The sequence below is a fragment of the Hakea prostrata genome, chromosome 5 (genome assembly GCF_041222555.1).
Source record: "Hakea prostrata isolate BN-2017 chromosome 5, UWA_Hpros_2, whole genome shotgun sequence".
Classification (NCBI taxonomy): domain Eukaryota; kingdom Viridiplantae; phylum Streptophyta; class Magnoliopsida; order Proteales; family Proteaceae; genus Hakea; species Hakea prostrata.
Genome location: NC_142604.1, coordinates 22,908,805 through 22,924,046, shown reverse-complemented (window position 1 = coordinate 22,924,046; position 15,242 = coordinate 22,908,805).

Sequence of the window (15,242 nt, the reverse complement as noted above, 5' to 3'; positions counted from 1 at the left end):
AATCGGAATGCTTCCGAAACAAAGTTCGACAGAATCCAACCGTCCAACACCCACTATCCAACCATCCTCACCACGTTTCCCGCTTTCCTCCTCTTCTGCACCCACCGCCGGATTGCTATTGCGGTTGATCTCAGTGACGAAAGCACATTTTCCGTTAAATGGGCTGTGCAGAACTACCTTTGCCTTGGTGATGCTGTGAATCTGTGATCCTACTTCATGTGTGCCCTACTAGCGTCCTTTATGGTGCTAATTGGGGCTCACAAAACTGTTGATATTGATGAAGAGTACTAGCAAAAGCTCAAGGATGATTTTGATGCCTTTACAACTACCAAAGCTGTCGATCTTTCACAGCCCATATTGTCAAAAAGTCGTCCGACATGTCGCCTGTGTTGTCTATGTCGGTGGTGTTGCCAGGCAGCAACATGGGGACACCAGGCGACATGTCAGACCTTGGTTGCAATAGGCAACATATCGCCAAAATTTGGCTAAAATTTCGGTGAACTGAAACTGAGGCTTGCAAGATATTGCCAATTTTCACAAGATATCTCCGAAAAATCACGATATTTTCGGCAAAATAATGCAAAATTTTGCCAAATTATTGATGAATTATCCATTGATTTTTGGTAATTTTCTCTCTTTTTGCCAGAGCTCCCCGGACCTTCTCTATCCTACTTCTTGTATTCTTGTCATATTTTTATTCGATCTTCAACATATAGTTATAGGTCTTGCTTCATTCTTGATGAGAATAGCGTTGTTTGTCACGATCAAACGGAATTTCACATAGATCTGGGAGTTTTGTAGAGTTTTTTCATTAGAGAGGTAACCATTGTTCTCCAAACTGTATTTTTTTCCTTTCAAAATGCATACCATAATATTATTGGATGGGTATAAAATTAATATATGTTAAACACTGTAGGCTAATATACAAACTCACGATGTTATAATTTTTTCGCTAAGTAATTTATTTATTTATTTATTTTGCCTAAAAAGTTGTATTTTTCTACACTGAAAATGCTTACTTTTTACATGTTATATGTGTTGTATCATGATCAAAAAAACATATGTGGATCTCCATGGACTGATTTATAGACTCAGAGTCAAAAAAATTTCCACCCAATAAATAATTATTTTATTTTTTGAAAATTATTAAAACATTAATATAAAATATAAATAATTATGAAAAAACTAAGGGAAAAGATTATTAAAATTATAGAAATTTATGGAATAATTATATAAGCATTTTCAAGTGCTGCTCATGTGGTTTCATTGTCAATTTTGATATGACAACCTTTTCTTCTATAGAAAAAAATTTTAAATAATTATTTTGTAGAGAATATTATTTTGGCATTGTTTAATTGTTAATTTTCGACACAACAGTTATTATGTCTAGCAGTGGGAGAGGAACAAGTTCACAGGGAGGACAGTAGGGCCAAGGACAAGGACAGTCATAGTGACAGCCATATAGAGCTGCAGTGAATGAGAGGATTGTTCAAACATGGCAGTATTGTATTGCTATTGATGACAAGAAGAGTAGGACAAGATGCAACTTCTATGGTACGGAATTGAACTCATGTAGCATTAGCAGGTTTAAGGCTCACATCACTAGCAGTTTGAAGGATGTGGCCACGTGCACTGAGGTGCATGTTGATATAGTGAAGGTAGTAAGAGAGTTGGAGAAAGCAAAGGGGAAGAAGAAACATGAGAAGAGGAGGGTGAATGTTGCATTGGACGAGGCGGTGCGGGCACCGTCATCTTATAGAGTTGATTCATATTCTAATTGGGATGTTGATCCAGTTGATATTAAAGAGCATGAGGAGAGGGATATCAGACGGGCAATGGCAGAGAGCAAGGAGATGCAGTACTAGGAGCAAGAGAGGGCCAAAGCTAAATTTGTAGGAGCTGGTCCCTCTAGGGCTATAGGGGCTGAAGCATCTATCTGGGGTTGGAGCATTTGGATATAAGGACAAGGGTGGTATATATGGTATGTTCAGCCAATCACAAAGTCAGAGGGCCACTTCTACAACAGATCTACCAGCACCACGTGACAATCCACAGAGGAGGGATCCTATCCTAGACTAGGATCCTGACATTTTCAGAAGGAAGAGGGCCAAGCAGCCCAACATTACATATGCATGGAAATGGATGGCTAAGAAGGTGAAGAAGGCAGTGGCGAAGTGGATTTATTACAGTTCTATTCCAAAAAATACAACATAGGGTTTGTGTCACACCCCACCCAACCAGATCCGGTCATACCCGAATACATGTAGGGGTGATACACTGCAAGACCTAGGTTCAGTGACAATTCCATACAACATATGATATAGCATAATCAAACGAACAATAATAAATAAAGTTCAAATAATAAATTATCACATCTGAAATGATGATTAAAACCATCCAAAACTTCAAATCAAAAGCTAAACATCAGAGTTCTAAAAAATAAAGAATGTCTACAACGAAAATACTCAAGAGTCTAGGTAGAAGATACTCTCGCCTCTCCCAAAAGAAATCAATGTATATATGTAGAAAAGAAACATGAAAGAAACTAAAGATTTCCTACGGATAGCAAGGTCTTTATCTGTCACACTCCACTCGCTAGTCTCGGTTACACCCGACAACCCATGGATGCGATCCGCCACAAGATCCACGGTCTTACCATCAATAATAATAAATGCAAGAAATGGATATCAAAAGCAAGAGCAAGTTCAAATAATTAATAAAAAAGGATTACAGGAGTCCAAATACTCCAAAGAATTAATCAAAGAAATCAAGTTTCAAAAATTATTGAGTTCTGCGGAAGCAAAAATAAATGACTAAATTAGTTTCTTTCCAGTAGTCTTCTCTAAAGCTAAAAACTGATTTTCCAAATTAGCAAGAAAGGAGGTTCTCCAGTTCTTCTCCAAAGACTTCTCAAAATGCTTGGCAATTTGCCTTCTGCCATCAATAGGTGTTGTAACCGCACTCCAAGCACCCGCAGGAGGCTTCATGGATACATCTCCGTCTCCCACTGACAGTACCACATCTTCTTCATAGATGATGTTGCACTCACACAAAACTTCTCCTGATTCTGTTGCACTACCATCTATACAATATATTATAACATACAAAGAAATGAATGAGTTCTAACAAACTCAGTAAGGATAACACATTTCTCATACATATGACAACATATCTAGATAAGCATATATGAAATGAATGATATGCAATAATATGAATGCTACTAAGATCTAACTATACAAGTCTCTAGACAGTTGACATGTTTTAAGATATATCACCAGCCCTCCTCTGGGTAGGTCTAGTCACTCTGATCCCTCACAGACTAGTTACATCTCTGTTGGGATCCCGGGTAAAGGGTTTTAGTCCTCATCAGTCAACTATAGCTGGGGTTTAAGTCAACACTCTCTTACCACTACCATTGGCATGAGTACTGGCGCATGTCAGGGTTTCTAATCCAATGCAAGGTCATACGGTAACATACTACATGAAGTCTAAATACCTCCCCTATGGCACCAACCAACTTGGTTCCGTATCCTTCTCTACCTAGGAATGAGAACCCTCACAAACTCGCTACTGCTGTTGGACTCTATTCCCTAACCCTATGGTCATCCACATATTGTTGGGGCGGATGCTCTCATGACTCCTCATGATTCCCTAGCCACTCCTTGGATGTCCATGAGCCCAAACCCTAACATATGCAACCCTACCATTGTATGATCAACAGTGGACCACTGAGTCTTCGCACGGACTGGTTATAGCAGTAGGATGAAACAGAGTCACATCACCATTATAACGGGTCATTCGGCTTCAATTCCCCTACCGAAAGGGTAGTAGCATGTAAGGGTACCTAGCCATGCAATCTAAACTCCCTAGGTATGTCATCCAATAGTCATGATAATGCTGAGGCATCAGTGAGCATGTGTTCCATACCACAACCCTTTGATATCCCAAGCAATGGATACGTAAATAGATTCCCTTCCATCACAACTGCATCACATCATCCATCATTATATCATAATCATTCAGTCTATATCACATTGTAATAAAGTATATAAAAACATCATATAAAACATACATTCAACATTAATTTAATGACTTATACAACTACAAGAAGTTACATGAACAATGGAGAGTGTAAGAAATATACCATTTATCATATAGCATATCATTACATATAAATAAGAAAGTGTGTCCTTACATTTTTCCATTCCTTTCCCTCAACTCAAGCCGGAATGTATCCCATCACAAGAGCGTACCCCCAATGTATCAGAACGCATCATACACAAGGTGGGTTGAGGTTTTCATCCCCTTCAATTTTAAGGTTGGTCTATTCTTGAGGAGACAACACACCATCTAACTTAACTTTTCATCATAGGCCTTTTAGGTGCACAAACATGAGTGTCATTAAGTTTCTCAAGCGTCACAAAATTTTCCCCACCTAACTAATATTCTACCATGAACTACCCAAATTAACTCAATTTTTTCATTGCAACGATGAAATTGACGAATGATAGGAGGACAAAAAGCTACAAAAGACAAGATGTTGTTGGCCTTAAAATTGCCAAGAGATTGAAGGAATTGGTCAATGCTTCTCACAAGTTTTTATATAAAAGACTTAAGGGTAATTTGGGTAGTTCATAGGATGAGATATGACGGGGTTTCCTAGCTAAACTCATATAGACAATGTCCTAGGTATGACATCCAGTAATTGCGGAAAGTGCCAAGGGGCAACACAGGAAAGCATCTCATACCACCTCCACTGATGTCCTGAGACAGAAATACCAAAAGGGTATTCCCCATTCCACAATTACAACTTAGGCAATCACATCTCAACATGATTCCACAAATGTATCATATCAAGGTCCAATCACAATAGAATCAAATAGATTCATATAAGTATGCAAGTTAACATAATGAAACATATTATGAAGTTACATAAGTATAACAAATATAGAAAAGTCCTAAGTTAACACATGCATACAAGTTCTAACATAGTATAGAATGTAATGATGTCAATTGTGGGTGGATGTATTCACCTTAAGCTTGATTCATAAACTCCGAAGAAAGAGATCAAAGGTAGGTCAAAAAGCACCAAAGAAATCCTAAACAAACAAGTATTGAACATAAGGAACAAACCCTAAAGGATTGGAGACGAAACGGGGTCAAACTTGCTGTCACAGGACACTTTAGTTGCCCCAAGCATTCTGTATACGGACAAAAAACCCAAGTTTTGATCGAAAACTCATCGTTTGAGTTCTGAAAACTCCAAAATTAATAGGAAAACTTCTGAAATAGTATAAGGAGACTATCTATAAAGATCTAAGCATCAAACATGGTCAACGGAGCGAAGATCTAATAAATCACATAATAGGCTTAATTCGCAGATTTTACGGATAGACTAGAGTGATTGAGAATTCACTCTAGAGATAAGAAAACAATAGATCATGGTCAACAAATAACCTAAGAATAGATCTATCATGGTTTAGAAATCAAATAGTTCAAGTAAGAATAAGATCATGAAGATCACACTAGGCTTTTTACCGAAATCATAATGTGTTGTCCACGGAAAGGATAGAGTGAATGAGGATTCACTCTAAGACTGTGAGGATAGAAGAATGGGCCATTATAGTAGCATAAGACCCTTCTCACAATCACAACAATGGGTAGAAATAGAAGCGAGAATAGATCTAGAGAGAATGAGAGCAATTACTAACCTTGAAGAAGAAGATTCAACGGAGGAAACGCTCATGGATGCTTGGGGATCTTCCTTGGCCTTGGAGAGGGTGCTCTAGGGTTCTTCTCACGTTCTCCAAAAGCTTAGAGGTAAAGTGGCTCGAATTAGATCGAAGTTTGAATATACTGGGCTTCAGAAGCCTAAATTTCCAAAAATATCAAATCTCTCTTGAAAGATTTGCTTGGCTTGGTTGCTTGGGGCGACCAAGGCAATCGACCAACCAATGCCTTTTGGTCTCCAAAACCCACAAGCTCCACTTGGGTCCTTTTCCAACTTAAGAAAGAGTCTTACCTGGTTCTATAGGACCTTCCAAGGGTGTTAACATTGTACTCATGGTCCATCTTCCAAGTCCGACATCATTTAGATTGCATCTTCTTCCAAAGTAAAATAGGGTTTCCGTAATAGGTTCTTCATCATCAACCTCCATTAGTTCATAGTCAAATCCAATGGGTTAAAATGAGATGGGTCTCCCGGTAGGGGTCTCCTTGAGCGACCCCTATAGGGTGTTGTTCAAGCAACCCCTATCCCTCATAGGTCTCTCGACAGGGGTCACCCCAATAAACCCCTACTAGACACTATTCATGCAACCCGTGCTCCCTTGGGTTGATTGACCATGGGTCTCCTCGAGTAACCCATACCCCCTCGAGGTTCATTGACCAAGGATCTCCCCAACCAACCCATTTGAACATTGTTCATGTGACCCATACCCCCTATGTTAGTTGGTCAGGGTCTCCCTGGGCCACCCCTACCTATTACTATTCATAAGACCCCTACCTGCCAGTTTTGGTTTTCGTTCCTATTTTCGATGTAGGACTTCTAGGTTGTTTCAAACCTTTAACCAACATTTAAATAATATTATTTGGGATGTGTTTAGACACCTTTTGATTCTTTTAGAAAAGTACAACTTATTCACAAGGTGAGGGAATTCATTTATTTATGCTTATCTTGATTCCTAATATGATATTGGACTTGTGTATTAAGTTGTATGCTCCTGTTTAGAGACTTGTATACTCTTGCAAAGATCCGAAATTGTGGAATCATGTTTGTCTACTAAACTGCAAGTGTAATTGTCCAGGAAAAATAGAAAAGGACTTGATCTGGGGTTATGGTACAACCATTGCCCTAGGAATCTTAGTATGGACATGTCACTTAAAATGCATTCTTAGGATGTCTATTTGCATGGTTAGGAATGCCCCTAACATGTTATGACCCTATCATGGTAGCGGTATTTGGTTGGTGGGTGCCCAACAATGCGAGAAGCATGAGGGGACACAACATTGCCGTCGGGGCCATTCAGTGGTAGGGTTGCATATAACAGGCTTGGGCTCGTGGGTGCCCAAGAAGGCGAGAAGCATGAGGGAACACAAGAGCTTCTTGCCCTTTATATGTTGATGAAAAATAGGGTTCTAGGTGCGTAGTTCGAGTTGGTTGGTGCCATAGGATATAGTAACCCTAGACTTGGGAGGATACTGAACCAAGAAAGCGAGAAGCATGAGGGGAGGTATTTGGACCTTGAGTAATATGTTAAAGTAGATGACTTGTATTGGGTTAGGCTTTTTCCCTAGCACTTGTTGTAAAATCCCGCTCCAACCCTAATCCGGAAATCTATGTTGTAGGTCCAAAGACCCGAAGTCAAGGTAGAAGACAGTTGTGGACCCTCTTTGTTGAACCCATCAACTCTGACCTAGAATCAATGGTAGTGAAGATTCCATTATGGAAACCTTGTTTGATTTTGAGAGAAGATGTTGCTTGAATGATGATGGACTTGGGAAGTGGATTTTGAGTATAGTGTTGACACATTTGGAAGGTCCTAGGAAGTCAAGTAAGAGCCTTCCTTAAGTTGGTTGAGGACCCAAGTGGTGGATTTGGCTTCCGGGAACCAAAATTTAGTAGTTTGACCTAAGGCACTGCTCTGGTCGATTGCTTTGGTCGATCCAATCGACCAAGGCTACTGACCAAAGCAAGCCCAAGGACTGAATTGTCTATTTTGGGGAATTTAGGTTCTGGGAGCCCTATATATTCAAACCTCAATCTAATTTGCACCACTTTGCCTCTTTGCGTCTAAAGAACGTGAGAAGAACCCTAGAGCTTCCTCCTTAAGCCCAAGGTTGATTCCAAGCATCCAAGCGAAGTTCCTCCATTGAATCTTCTTCTACAAGGTTAGTATTTGATTATATTCTTTATTGATCTATTCTCTCTACTATTTCTACTCTTTGTTTTGATTGTGAGGAAGGTTTTACACTACTGTAATAACCTAATCTCAAATCCTCATAGTCTTAGAGTGAATTCCTATTCACTCTACTCTCTCCGTAGACAATAAAGTGTGATTTTGATGTTTTGATCTAACATGAGACCATGATCTTTTCTTATTGTTGTTATTTGATTCTAATATATGTTAGATCTATTCTAGGTTGTTTTCTATGCATGATCTACTGTTTTCTTATCTTTAGAATGAATCCCCATTCATTCTAGTCTTTCCGTGAGAATCCGCAGATCAAGCCTATTAGGTGATTTATTAAATTTCTATTCCAATGACCTTGTTTGATGTTTAAATCATCATAGATAGTCTTACTATGTTATTTTAGAATTTTTTTTATTAATTTCAGAGTGTTCCGATGTCATTCGAAGAGTTTCCAACCAAAGTTGGAAGTTTATGTCCGTGCAACATAGCTTTGGTCGATCAATTGACCAAAGGCCAATAGACCAAAGGGGTCTGTGATAGCAACTTTCTCCGTTTTAGCTCTATTTCTTCTCTGATAAATAGGGTTTGTTCCTTATACTCTCTACATGTTTGTTTAGGGTTATTTTGGTGATTTTGGACTTGCTCTTTGATCTCTTACTTGGAGTTTACAAAGTTGAATGTAAGGTGAGTACGTTGACTCACAATTTGCACAAATACATGGCTATCTATCAATCGATTTGAAAATAGCATGTTCATATCGCTTTTCGTTCATTTCCGCCACGCCAACATAGCCGCCATAATAAGAAGCAGGCGGAGCTGCGAAGAAAAAGCCTAACCTAACAAGCAAGTCCTTTCGCATGCTTTGATATGTTAGGACTTATATGCATGAGTTAGCTACTGTAGTTATACTTTTTATATATTGTTATACCCCTATAACTACAGTAGGCTATTCATGATATGATTTTCATCTTGTATTGAATATGAATGATGTGATTGTGAGTTGGACTCTATTGTGATATTTATGGAATCATGATGTGTTGTGACTGCCTAAATGTGGTTGTGGAATGCCCTTTTGGCGTTTCTGCGTTTTGGCGTTTCTGCGTTGGATATCAGTGGAGGTGGCATGGGACGCTTTCCTATGGTGTCCCTTGGTGCTTTCCGTAACTACTGGATGACATACCAAGGATTGGTCTTGTCACACCCCGCCCGCCGGGCCCAGTTAACCGCCCGACAACCCGCGGATGTGAACCGTCACAGGATCCATGGTTTTAGTCTATCAATAATAATAAATACAAATACATGAATCAAGAGCAAGAATAGTACAATAATCAATAAAAGGTTACCAGGAGTCCAAATACTCCAATAAATATCCAAGAACGAACGAAAGAAGGAAGATCAAGAATCAAAAGTAATATCGAGATCAGCGGAAGCAAAAAGAATAACTAAATAATCTTCATCTTCAGGAGGCTTCATGCTCTGCAAGTTCATGTATCACTGTCTGTGCCACATCAGCTTCAAACGAGAAGGCTCTTTCATACGAATCATCTCCAACTTCCGACGTTGTGCAACCATCTGTACAATTCATATAATACATACAATGAAAGGAATGAGTTCCAACGAACTCAGTAAGGAACAAGCAATTCTCATATATATGTCAATACAATCCACGAATGCACAGATGAAATGATATGGATGGTATGCGAAATATGAATGCTACTAAGATCTAACTATGCAAGTCTCTACCGGCTGACATGCTTTAAGATATACACCAGCCCTCCTCCCGGGTAAGTCTCATCACTCGATCCGGCAAGGACTGGTTACCTCGTAGGGATCCTGGGCAAAGGGGTAAGTCCACACGGCTCTCAAACCATGGTGGGGGTTAAGTCAACACTCTCTCACCACGACCATTGGCAATGAGTACCGGCGCATGTTGGGGTTTCTAATCCAATGCAAGGTCATAATGGTAACATACTATATGGAGTCCAGATACTTCCCCTATGGCACCAACCAACCGGTTCGGGATCCTTCGCAACCTAGGAGTAAGAATCCTCATGGATGGCTACCTCGTTGGACTCCACTCCTTAACCCTATGGTCATCCACATATTATTGGGGCGGATGCTCTCATGACTCCTCACGACACCCGGTCCGCTCCTAGGACGTCCATGAGCCCAACCCTAACATATGCAACCCTACCATTACATGACCAATAGTGGACCACCGAGTCTCCGCACGGACTGGTTACCGCTGTTGGATGAAACATAGTCACGTCACCATTGTCACGGGTCACCCGGCTTCAATTCCCCCGCCGAAAGGGTAATAGCATGTGGGGTACCTAGCCATGCAATTCTAGACTCCCTAAGTATGTCATCAAGTAATCATGATAGTCTTTGGAGACATCAGCGGCATGTGTCCCATTCCACGGCCTTCGATATCCCAAGCCAAGATATCCCAATGGAATACCCCTTCCATCACAACTACACTACAATCACTCTTTATCATACCATGAACAGTTGTGCAATATCATGAAAGATGAAGTACATCAAGGAATACCACCAAACAGCAAGTGCACAATAAGATTCACATGCTTTATACAATTACAGCAAGTTACATGATCAAAGAATAGTAAATAGAACAACTGAATCATCATGTATATGTAATTGCATATAAATAAGAATGCATGTCCTTAGCTGTAATTATGTAAAATCCTTCTAACTTGAATTCCAGAAACTATTATAAGACTTTTACTTGAAACGAGAGAACACCTAGGCATAGGGTTACAAGAATATATAAGAGTCAAGAGTCAAAACAAATCCAAAATCAAACTTACACGGACACGGAAAACCGGTCGCTTGAGCCGGTCGCTTAGGTTGAGCGACCGCCACTAGTGACCGCCCCAAAAACAGAGAGTTTCAGATCCGAAACTCAGGCTTCTGATCATCCATTTTCAATCCGGATTTCGAGTGATCATGGCCAAAGTCTCGAATCTAACACTCCAAGAGACACTAGGTGAAAAGAAACCTAACAATTATCATAAATGGATTACCCAGAAACTCTCCCCTTGACTAGATCTATCCATTAACAAATGCAGGGATTCGTTTCTGGACAGGATCTCATCAAGAACATTGAAAAGGGAGTACAACAAATCAAATGGATAACCACCAACAAAAAGGGGATGGGTTCAAATCAATTAGAGGTTAAAAAGAAGAGAATTGCAGATGGAGATTCATTACCTTAGTCAGAATCACCAAGAATAGAAGAGAAAAGGTTTCATATCATTAACGACTTCGACCGAATCCCGACGTTCCACAGCCGCCTAATCTCCCAAAATAGCAATCCCGAACATAATAATGCGTTAATAGGGCGAGGGATGCTATTTATAACGATCAGGGGGCAAAATAGGGTAAAACCCCGAAAACAGAACCAGGCGGTCGCCGGTCGCTTGGTTCAATCGACCCCACTAGCAACCGCCCCCATGTATATTGCTATACAAGGGTGCTTTGCTCATGGGGTTGAAGACCAAGTACAACCTAACCCAAATGAAGACATGGGGGAGATCATAGTCCGAAAATCAATCTCAATAGGTCAATAATAAAGGGGTTAGGGTTTCATCATAACATAAGGTTCATGAAAAGGTTATGATCACGAAAAGAGAGGGAATGATTGTTATCAAGAAAATAACAAGAAATCATAGGAAATCTAGTTAGGTTAATAGAAACATTACCCATGAGGTTTCCCTCACATGGAAGGTTACAAAAGGTTTCCAGAAAGATCATTCAAGGGTTAGGGTTAAGGTTTCAAGAATCTATTAGCTAGGGTTAAGATCATGATGATGATCATAGATCTCAAAGAATAGAATGAGATCATGGAATAGATGGTTGCAAGAATGCATCATCTTCTTCCTGATCTCAATCAAGAACAAGAACGAAGAAAGAATAATTAGAAATCCTAATTAGGTTAAACATGGATCATGAAGAAAATATAGTGTGATCAAGGATAAAGAATTAGAGAATGATAGGTTACAATTTTAGTAAAGAAAACACATTGATTGGCTGTTAACAAGATCAAACTAAGGGTTCTTGGTTTGATCCAAGAGGTTAGGATTTCACCCTTTTTTGGCTCCCAATGAAAAGGTTGAGAGCACCGGATGAAGGGAAATAAATTGATAGCCAATAAAACAAGAAAACATAGATGATCAAGTTTAGGTTAACACAAATATCACCCAAGGGAAAGAGAAACAAAGAATCAAGATTCACCCATGGAAAAGAGAAACAAAGAATGCACAATCTGAAAAAGTGTTGGGGAGTTTCCAACAAATAAAAGAACAATAAGGTCTCAGATATGGTTACCTCTCATGAGAGTTGGTTACCTCCCATGAGAGTTACCCATAAATAATGCTCACAAAAACAACCCAAGATAGATAAAGGAATATCTCATTAGTATTTCAAAATAAAGAATGGAATTAGGAAGGGTCTACTAATGAGAGAAAATAAGGTTCTCAATTAAAGTGAAGGGAAATAAATTCAAATCATACAATTAGGGATTTACTAACAAGAATCCGTGTATGCCACGAAAAGACTAAGGAGAATAAAGATTCACCCTTCGGGCAAAGAATTTACAATCAAGAAAGGTTTTGGGGAGAGTCCAAAGAATTAATAGAAAATAAAAGGGTTGCCAATTGGTTACCCTCTCATGAGAGTTACCCAAGAATTTCCCCTCAAAATCTCTCCCTTTTGGTTTCCAAAGGTCCAAGGGAATATCAGGGATCAACTCCTCAATCATGAGGACACAAGGGAAGGTCATGGTAATAATATGAGACCTTCCCCACAATAATAAACATGGGTAGAAAATTCAGGGAAAGTATCATCAAGAGCTTTGGTGGAATCAAATTCAAGGATCATCGCCATATGGCTTTCAAGAACATAGAGTGAATTGTGGAATTCACTCTAGGGCTAAAAGAATTAAAGAAGAGGTCATTACAGTAGTGTAATACCCTTCTCATGATCAGAAAATCAGAAGTAGAGAAGAAAGAATGAATTAAAGAATAAGCGAATTGAATACCAACCTTTTAGAAGAGAAACCACTGAAGAAACCTGAACAGATACTTGAGGATCTTCCTTGGCCAAGGAGAGGTTCTAGGGATCTTCCCACGTTCTCCCAAGGCTTAGAAACAGATTGAGAGTGAAACACATGGAGTTCCCCCTTTTAAATAGCACAAAGAGTTCAAGAGTTACTAGGGTTTCACCAAACTGACCAAACTGACCCTGTTGGTTGATTGGTTGCCAAAGAGGAAGTTCAAAGGTCGATCCCACACTATCTAGAGGTTTAGAAACATGGTGGGAATAGTTTACCACGAAATTAAAAGAAAATAAAGCTTTTGAAAACCTTCAAAACAGATATTTCCCAAAATGCCACTGCCTGGACAACTTGTTCAAAAATAGGGATTTAATGGGCCTAACTTCAATATTTTTGGATGGGCTTCTTTCAACACATCATACTACTTACCTAGTATGGAGGGATGTCTTCAAACTAGGTCCATCAACCAAGTTCTTCTTAACAAATAAATAGTTCAACACCAAATCAAGTAAGCTTTCCATAAGGAAACACCATCATCAATATCCATGGGTTTTGGGTCAAACACCATATCTTCTACTGAGATGGCCCACAAAGACATCTTCCTAAGATTTTCAAAGATAGTAAAACTGAAATCACGGTCAAACTTCAAAGTCAACATTAAACAAAACCCGACTTCACCCAAAACAGATCGGGTCTTCGGGCTAGATTTGGGCTGGGTGTCACAGGTCTAGATGAGTTTAGCTAGGGAAACCCTGTTATATTTGACTCTATCGGAAGGGGTATTGTGACCAAGTGACCCATGGCAACAATGGTGATTTATCAAAAGACATGCATCAGAGCCTTAAGAGGACATATATCACATTGTGGGGGCCATTCATTGGTAGGGTTGCACATGATAAGCCTGGGCTCATGGGCGCTCAAGACCGGTAACCAACCTGTGAGAGGACCTGAGAGCTTCCCGTTTATCATATGTGGATGACCAATAGGGTTAAGAGTCTACATATTCGAGAGGGAGACGGTGACTCTAGGGAGGGAGATACCGGAACGAACTACCTAGGCACGGAAGGGAGGCTATCATACCGGAACGGACTGTCTAGTGCACGGAAGGGAGGTATCCGACTCCAAGTAGATGTGACTTAGTAGATGACTTGCATTGGGCTAGGTATAACCCTGACACATGCCAGTTGTCACATCTCCCTACTAGTACCCTATCTGCAATACCCGAAGGTGTGATCCACAGCCCCAAAGATCAAGTTTAGGGCGATCATATCCCACATAGCACAAAATATAATCAAGAGCACGAACAAATCATTGTATTAAAGTAAATTAAGAAACAATCAAGAAAGGATCTCAGAAGGATCACAAAAGAATATCAGAGTGCGGAAACAAAAATAATATTAGAGTATAGAGTATAGCGGAAAATAAGGGGTTGTATGGTAATGATTTTGGCACACTTATTCTGTGCCATTTGCCCGTTTTGGCACAGGAGTGACCAGAATCTTGTATGATAAACCGGTTCGGATTTTTTGTGCTGGTTCAGCAAATGTGTGCCGAGTTGGGCCAAAGAAACGTGCCCATCTGTGTCCAACCATACAAGATTACGGCAACGATTCTGTGCCAAATTTGCCCACTTTAGCACAGAAGCATGAAAAGTGGATTCTGTGCTGAAGTGGGAATTTTGGCACAGAATGGTTACCATACAACCCCTAACTCTACATACCAAAGCGGAAGGTAGATCGAATCTAAAGAATTACAACCGAGAACAATAAAGGAAACTAAGAATTGTTCTAAAGCTAAGCAAAACGAGTATCTATTTCCATCAAACAATATCTAAACTTAGATGTCTCCGTCATCACATGGGACACTCTAGCTCCAAGATCCATCTATTTTTGGTATGCTCCGTCATCACACGGGTATGCTTCACTATATTGCTCGTAATCGCCAATATCTTGGAAACCATACGAGTCACGAGTAGTGGCCTCGTAGTTCAGAATCTCGTAGTCATCGGTACCTGCAACACAATCTAAAGAAAACATGCTCCTTGAAGGGTGAGCTTAAAAGAACTCAACAAGTAGTTCAACACAATTAACAATTATAAACAATCATAATCTCAAGAACAAGAACAAGGCATGAATGCAAATTAAATGAAATAGTATGCAAGTATGCTTCTAACTCTATATAGGCTGGTCTCTATTGGTAGACACACACTAAGATAAATCACCATACTCCTCTGAGTAGTCTCAGTCACTCTTCCC